Source organism: Bos javanicus, chromosome 3 (assembly GCF_032452875.1).
Source record: "Bos javanicus breed banteng chromosome 3, ARS-OSU_banteng_1.0, whole genome shotgun sequence".
NCBI classification, from domain to species: Eukaryota; Metazoa; Chordata; class Mammalia; order Artiodactyla; family Bovidae; genus Bos; species Bos javanicus.
Window position 1 is genome coordinate 108,784,455 of NC_083870.1, and position 8,733 is coordinate 108,793,187.

Genomic DNA, 8,733 nt, shown 5'->3' on the forward strand with positions numbered 1-8,733 from the left:
CTTAGCTTAGTGCCTGGTGCAAAGTTAATGATATGTATTAGTTTGTTCTAGGATTATTCACAAGGAATTAGAGGGTCAGAGCATTTCTGAGCTAGGGGCCTTTTAAAGATCTAGCTTAGTGGGTTTCCTCCTGTGTTCAGTTGACCCCTTCCAGACCTCTCAGGAACCCCTGGGGTGTTGGAAAATGAGTGAGGAGTCCAGCCCTAACCTGATTTCAACCGAGACACTCCTACATCACCCAGTTCACATACTGGGCTCCAGATAAGATTCAATTGAAGAGAAGGGTCTGCAGTTAAAAAAAAAAAAACTTATAAATCACTTATTGGCCACTAGGGTGATCCCCTGAAGTCACCCAGCAGGGTCTTCCAACCTCCCTCGTCTCAACCTTGTTTCTCCAAGGTTGAGGTGGTCCAGGGCTGAACCCTGGCTTCATCAGGGTCATCAGAGGGGAGGCTAGTAGGGATGGTGATAGGAACAGAAGTGACAAGGGGATCAGCCATTGCCAGAGGCTATGGGCTGAAATCAACTGGAGCTTGTCCCCAGTCCACCTCATCCCACCCTGCCTCCGATGGGATGAGGGCTTCCTAGTCTGACTCTCCTAACCTAGGGCTGGGAGGCAAGCGGGGACTCTGGGATCAGCACAGTATGTGAGTCTCTGGTGAGACTGCTTGGGCAGGGGCTTTGCTCCCAAGTCCAGGACTTCACATCTTGCCTATACATTCCATCCTGGCACATTGGCCCGGTGTCCAGGGCCCCAGCCTACCCAGATGGTTCAAAGCTGGCTCTGTTGTCTCCTGGCCTCACTGCATCTGTTGAAAGTGACGAGCTTGCTCCCTGTCCTGTGTACTACCAGGAGGCTGTGGAGTTGAATGTTAGGAACTAAGGCTTGGGGTCAGCAAACCTGGGTTCAAATTCTGGCTCATTTGCTTATGTGTGTGTGTGACCTTCAGCGTTGCCTTATCTCCCAGGCCTTCAGTTTCTCATCTGGCAAATGGGTATGATAGTACCTATTTCAGAGGGTTAGTGTGAGGATTAAGCAAGATAATATGTGGAAAGACCTTAGCGTAAGTCCTCAATAAATCACAGCTATTGTCAATTATTTGCCATGTTAGCCAAGAGATAAAGTGTACAATTCTTTAAAAAATGTAACAGTAATAGACTTTCTATAAAAAACCCCGAAAGACATAAGTAAAAGTCCATTCCTTGTCTCGTCTTTCTTTCTTCATCCATTTCTGTATCTTTCCCCACTGGTTATACTTTTAAAAATCATCTCTAATGAACCACAGCCCCCAGGTTACAGTCAAGAAACCTTGTCACACTTGTCTTGTAAGCGCTGTCACCAGCTTGCCCTGTCCTCCCTTCCTCTCTCAGCTCCCACTACCCTTCCCCCTTCCCCCTTTCCTCTTCCAGCCCCACTGAACTGCAGACCCAGATGCCATGTCTTTGCCTGTGCAGTTTCCTCTGCTTGAGGTACCTGATCTCTCTCTCTTCTCATCAGCCTCCTTCTCACTCTTCAAAACCCAGTTCACCTGTTTCTTCCTCTTTGTGAAACTGTCCTTGACTGCCCACTTCCCTTATCCATAACACCATGCTGCTGGACGGACTGATACAGTTTTCTTGACCCCCGCATAGGTCTGCAAAGTCAAAGCTGTGGTTTTTCCAGTAGTCATGTACAAATGTGAGAGTTGGACCGTAAAGAAGGCTGAGCACCAAAGAACTGATGCTTTCGAACTATGGTGCTAAAGAAGTCTCTTGAGAGTCCCTTGAACTGCAAGGAGGATCAAACCAGTCAATCCTAAAGGAAATCAGCCCTGAATATTCATTGGAAGGACTAACGCTGAAGCTCCAATCCTTTGGCCACCTGAAGTGAAGAGCTGACTCATTGGAAAAGACCCTGATGCTGGGAAAGACTGAAGACAGGAGGAGAAGGGGGTGACAGAGGATGAGATGTTTGGATGGCATCACTGACTCAATGGACATGAGTTTGGGCCAACTCTGGGAGATAATGAAGGACAGGGAAGCCTGGCATGCTACAGTCCATGGGATCGCAAACAGTCAGACATGACTCAGCGACTGAACAACAACAACAAAAACAATAATATGGCCAAGGGCCATAACCAGGCCCCGGAGCTGGCTCTCAGCCTCCCCTTCCCCTAAGTCCAGTGTGAGGCCTCTCCCAGAGCACGTGATCGGGAAAGTCTTTGAAGGATTACGTTTCTTGTGGTTTACGTTTATATATAACCACAACCCTTTTGCTGGATTCAGCTCTGTGTTTCTAATTTCTCTTTTGTCCCAGGGACCACTGTGCGGGAACCAGCCTGGCACTGTGGCTCTGATGGAGCTGGTTCTCCCTGGAGGTAGGTTGGGTGAATTTAATGAAGTTAATGACTAGGGAGGGATTTGCTCCAGACAGCAACCAGAGCGTGGACTCTGTCTCTAAGATGAATAGAGGTTCCCTTAAGTGCAGTTTCTCCTCTCCTACTGGGTCTCTGTGAGAGCTTCATTAGGACAAGCTTCAGGCTCCCGAGGGCCTTTGCCCACGGACCTCTTAGAATGGGACTAGTGCTTGTGATTGGGGTTTGGAAGCAGTATGAGCAGGTACAGAAGTCTAGAACCTTCTGCCAGAGACCCTGGCAGTCGCCATAGCCTCTAAAGAGCTTTCTGTAGCTCCTCAGAGTTGGAGATGGAGAAAGCCAGGTAGACACATGCCTGGTTGGCCCAGGTGCCTCAGCTGAGTGTGTGGGCTCTGTTCCCCTGGTTACCTTGACTGCTCTGGCTCTTGGACAGTTAATTTGCCTTCTATTTTGTCCTTCTCTTCCTGTGTCATTCCTACCATTTCTGCATATCATAGCTTAGCCTGTATTTCAAGACTCACTCCAAATACCATCTCCTCTGTGGAGCCTTCCTTGATTTTCCACCTCTCTCTCTAAGCTAGGATGGATTTTCCCCTTTCAATTCACAGGATACTTTTGGCGTTGATTATCTGATATTATGATATATTTATTTAATTTATTTAGTTGTAAAAGCAACGCTTACTTATTTCAGAAGTCAAATGAAATAGAGATTCTCAAAAAAAAAAAAAAATCAAGTATTTGATTTTTTTCTTCCCTCTTTTCTTCCCTCTCCAATCCTGCTCCTCTCCCCAGGAACCTCTGGTTTGGAGAGTTCTTTTCATAGCTTTCTTTGTGATTCATGCTAACACACACACACACACACACACACACACACACAACCTGTGTAGATAGCTTCTGACATGGTTCCCAATGACCCTTACCTCCTGTATTCATGCCCTTGTGTATTCTCCTCTCCTTGAGTGTGAGCTGGACCCAGTGACCCGCTTCTAATGACTAGAATATGGCAACGGTGATAGGATGTCACTTCTGGGATTAGTTACAAAAGACCGCAGCTTCTGCTGTCTTGGTCTTCTCTCTCTGGCTCTCCTCTTGGGCTTGTTCTGATACAGAGAGCCACCTGGCAAGGAAGTGAGGGTGGTTTCTAGCCAACCACCAGTGAGGAACTGAAGACCTCCATCCAAAAGCCCTGGAGAAGTTGATCTTGCCAGCAACCATGCAGGTGAGCTTGAAAACAGATCCTTCCACAATCAAGCCTTTGGATGACTGCATCCCTGGCAAACACCTTTAAACATTTATTTATTTATTTATATTTTTGTCTGTGCTGGGTTTTTGCTGCGGGGTGCAGGCATTCTCTAGTTGAAGCGGGAGGGAACTACTCTTTGTGGTGGTGCGTAGGCTCCTCGTTGCAGTGGCTTCTCTTGCTGTGGGGCAGGGGCTCTAGGGCACAGGCTCAGTAGGTGTGGTGAACAAACTTAGTTGCCTCATGGAATGTGGGATCTTAGTTCCCAGACCAGGGATTGAACCTGCATCCCCTGCATTGGCAGGCAAATTCTTAACCATGGGACCACCAGAGAAGTCCCTCAGCAGAAACCTTGATGGCAGCCTCACAAGAGATTCTGAGCCAGATGACCCAGCTAAGAAGTGTTTGGATTCCTAACCCAGAGAAACTGTGAGATAATATGTGGGTGTTATCTCAAGCATCTAAGCTTTGGGGCAATTTGTTACGAAGCAATAGATAAGCAATATCCGTTATGTGCAAGTGGTTTTATTTCTATAGGATAAATTCATAATAGAGTTAGTGAAGAGTCAACAGGTATACTTATTCTAACTGTTAGCAGATTACTTCTAAAAGATTGTAGCAATTCCTGTACTCTCCAGTCCTTGCCCTCACATATTCATCAGAACTGGATATTATCAATCATTTACAATTTTTGCTACTCCAATATGTGAAAATGGCATCTTATTTTTGTTATCATTTGCATTTCCTTCCTTTACTCCTAGGGAAAGTGTTAGTCTCTCAGTTGTGTCCAACTCTTTGTGATCTCATGGACTGTAGCCCACCAGGTTCCTCCATCCATGGGATTTTTCAGGCAAGACTACTGAAGTGGGTTGCCATTTCCTTCTTCAGAGGATCTTCCTGACCCAGGGATCAAACCCGGGCCTCTTGTATTTCAGGAAGACTCTTTACCATGTGAGCTACCAGAGAAGCAAAACTTTTTGGTGGTGTCACGCAGCATATGGGATCTTACTTCCCTGACCAATGATCAAATTTGTGTCCCCTGCATTGGAGTTACAGAGTCTTAACCACTAGACCATCAGGGAAATCCCCACTATTAGGGAGGTTGAGCATTTTTACTTATATTTATTGTCCATTTCTATTATATTAGGCAAACATTTATTAATCCCTTACTGTTGTATTATAAGATATTCCTAGGACACGGGCCTTGCCTTCAAAGAGCTCACAGATCAATGGGGAATATGAACATGTATAAATATATATAATAGCTCTGGAAGTGCTGAAATGAATATTTGCTTCTGATGTTCTGGAAACATAGAAGGAAAAGAGACCAAAATTTCCTGGAGTTCCTTGATTAAGAGAGATGGAGAAATGGGTATTTGAGCAGGACGTTGAAGGAAGTGCAGAAATTTCTCCAAAGGAGGAGAGTATAGTAGGGGCAAAGACCCAGAGGCATGACCACATTGGTGTTCAACAGGCTGGATAAGAGGAGGCAGAGTATGGAAGAAGAGGAAGAATGGGGCTGGAGCTGGTTACTTATGGCTGATTGTGAGGATTCAGATGCTAGGCTCAAGGCTTTGGATACCATCTTGCAAGTGCTTGGAGACCCTGTAGATTTCTCAGCAGAAGAGTGGCCTGATGGATTGACGTGACTGGGTATGTTGGTGCACATGTCACATCTCAGTGATTAGAGGACACACCCCCTGAAGGTTTGAATCAGTTACATTTCTGTGTCTCTCCCAGCACCCAGCAGGCATCCATACAGATCCATGGGCTGAATGAAAAAATGGACCCAGACTCACGGATGGGACTGTCAAATGTGGGCTGAAAATATCAGTGGGGGCATTGAGTTGAGAAACTTGGCTGGGACAGGTGGGACTCAGGAAGCGAGAGGAGAGGTGCTGGTATTAAAAGATGATCTGGGACCACACAAGCCTACCCCATGCCCGGGACCTGTCCTGCACGGGTTCCCTGCACCTGAGCCCTGGCTGGGGTGCTCTTGCTGCTGACCACACACACACACACACACACACACGCTTTCTCTTCATCCTGATCCTTAGAGACGCCTTAGGCATTCGCCCCAACAGACAGATGGCTTGCTTCCTTCTTCTGCTTTGCCTGAGCATCTTCTGCTTCCCAACTAGCTATGATGAAGGTGGGAACCATGCTCCTCATTGTATTTTAATAAGACTAGATGTTCTCAAGGAGGAAAGAGAATGAGCTAAAAGGAGCCCTTTATATTTCTCTTGGGCAACAACCCTCCCTGACAAATGTAGTTCTTTCCCTCGTGCCTGCACCCCAATCGATTTCCCCTCCATCAGAATCCCTCAGGCGTTGCCAGCCTCGTAATGGTAACCGATGGGGACACACTGAGCCTCTGTTGTTAGCGGGGCTGCCAATAGCCTTGGCCTGTCCAGGACCCACCCACGGCAGGTTTAAAACAATTCTGCTAATAATAATAAAAGCTACCCTTTATTAAGTGCCTGCGAAGTGCCAGGCGCTGTGCTAAGTGCTGTATGCACATCATCTGGCTTAGCCCTCACTAGTCCGGTGACATCTATACAAGCAGACCTTGTTTTATTTTGCTTTGCAGATGTTGCCTTTTTTCCAAATGGAAGGTTTGTGGCCACCATGCATCCGACAAATCTGCTGGTGCCGTTTCCCAGCAGCATTTACTCGTCTCATGTCTCTGGGCTGCGTTTTGGTGATTCCCACATTTTGTCAACTCTCCAATTAAAAATACAGATATAAAATCTCAAATAAAATATTAGCTAAATGAATTTTAAAACCAAAATTTATATGGCATGAAGCTTCTCTGTGCGATTCAATCATGGTGGACACATGTCATTATAAATTTGTCTGAACCTATAGAAGGTACAACACCGAGGATGAGCCCTGATTTTAACTGTGGACTTTGATAACAATGTGTCAGTCTATGATTCTCACCACCCTGGTGGGGGATGTTGGCAGTGCGGGAGGTGATGCCTGAGTGAGCTCATGGGGTGTGGGAAATCTCTGTGCTTTCTGCCCGACTTTGCTGTGAACCCAAAACATCTTTAAAAAATCAAATCTATTAAATTTTTTCATTATTATTATATTTATTATGGTAATCTGTGATCAGTGACATTTGATGTTACTACTGCAAAAAGATTATAACCTGCTGAAGCTTCAGATGATGGTTAGTATTATTTAGCAATAAAGTATTTTAAAATTGAGTTATGTATATCATTTTTCAGACATAATAGTACTGCACACTTAATAGACTTTCCTGGTGGATCAGATGGTAAAGAATCTGCCTGCAATGCAGGAGACCCAGCTTTGATACCTGGATTGGGAAGATGGCCTGGAAAAGGGAATGGCAACCCACTCCAGTATTCTTGCCTGGAGGATCCCATGGACAGAGGAACCTGGTGGGCTACAGTCCAGAGGGTCACAAAGAGCTGGACACAACTGAGTGACTAAGCGCGTGCACACATGCACACGCGCACACACACACACAGACATTCATACATACCTTTTATATGCACCAGGTAATCAAAAAATCATGTGATATGTTTTATTTCAATATTCGTTTTATTGTGGTGGTCTGGAACCAAACTTGCAGTATTTTGGCAGTCTGACTGTATTGTTTTGTCCCCACTTTACAAGTGAGGAAACAGAGGCTCAGGGGAATTAAATAACCAGGTCAATGCAATCCTGACCCTAGGGAGAGGGGCAAGGACTTAACTGCCTCTGTGTAGAAGCCCAGCACCCTGCAGATTCACGTCCCAGCTTTAACCAATTCAAACCCTCTGCTGTGGGTTCCCATCGTGTGCCCTGAAGGAGTGAGACTTCAGATGGTGCCAAGCTGGTCATTTGTACAGCGTTTCCACGTGAGTCTCTCCTTATGGCTATGGGGGTAAGGGGTTGGGCTCCTGTCCAGGAGTTTCATTCAGAGGAAGAGGAACAAAATGCAATGGTCTGGGCCAACAGTCCTGATGAACTCTCTTACTCCTCAGCTAAAAGGCACAGGGGTGTGATAGGGAGCTGAGTGTTAGATGACAAGGAACCTGGTCCCTGGAGCATGGCCTAGAGGCAGGAGACTAGATTCTGGAATCACGATCAGGTGGTCTTACCTGGGCAGTGGGTGCCCTGGTGAGTTGGCAGGAAAAACTCAGAGTGTCTTTGGGGGGCAGTTATCTTTGTTTCTGATGAAGTTTTCCCTTCTCTCCTCTGCTCTCTGCCCTCTTTCTCATTCTTTTTTTTTTCAATATGAAAATAGCACTTATTGTTTTTCTGAACATAAAATTTCATGCTCTTTGTAAAAAGATCAGACAGTGTAAAAGTGTGAGGACAAATGTAAAAATAACCCATAACCCCCACCATCCAGAAATGGACCCCACGACATTTTGGTGTGTAGCCATTCAGACTTGTTCCATCTTTGCCAGGATGGAGTCATATTATACAAATTGGATTCCGTCGAAATTTCTCACTTTTCAGTAGACTGTAATTACATCTTGGCAATATCTACAGAGCTGCCTTGTCGTTTTATGTGCTACATGGGCTTTCATTTTTGGATGGTCATCACTTAGTTAGATCTTATTGGTTGTATGTCTTTCCTAAAAAACAAAAAACAGAACAAAACAGATGTGTGTCTCAAGGAGCAAGGTATGGAAACTTCTCACATTCTTCCACTACATGTCTTTCATCTTGTCTCTATCAGACCTGCCCCTGCACTGAGGGCCTTAGGGTTCAACGGGGACCAAGGAGAGGAGGAAGAGGCTCACAGATCAGAGGAAGGGGACAATGAGAGAGACAGAACATTCAGATACCAAACTGGCAGGACTCTGGGGCGTGAGCGAAGGGGATGTTGGGAGGCATTGTTTATGCAGGCGGCAGTGCTCTGGGTGATGGACAGAGCTTTCTTGGGTAACCTGACATTCTAGACGAAAACAAATCCCTGGCCCACGAAGGAATGAGATGTCAAACTTCCATTCATCAATCAAATATGCATCTACATCCATCCCATATGTCAGGCTCGGTGCCAGGCACTGGAGATACAGAATCAAATAAATCACGGTCGTAAAAAGATTCATGGGAACGGAAGAAAGGGAAAGATTATGACCTCTCTGGGACATTTTGGGGGACGGCATTTGAATCAGG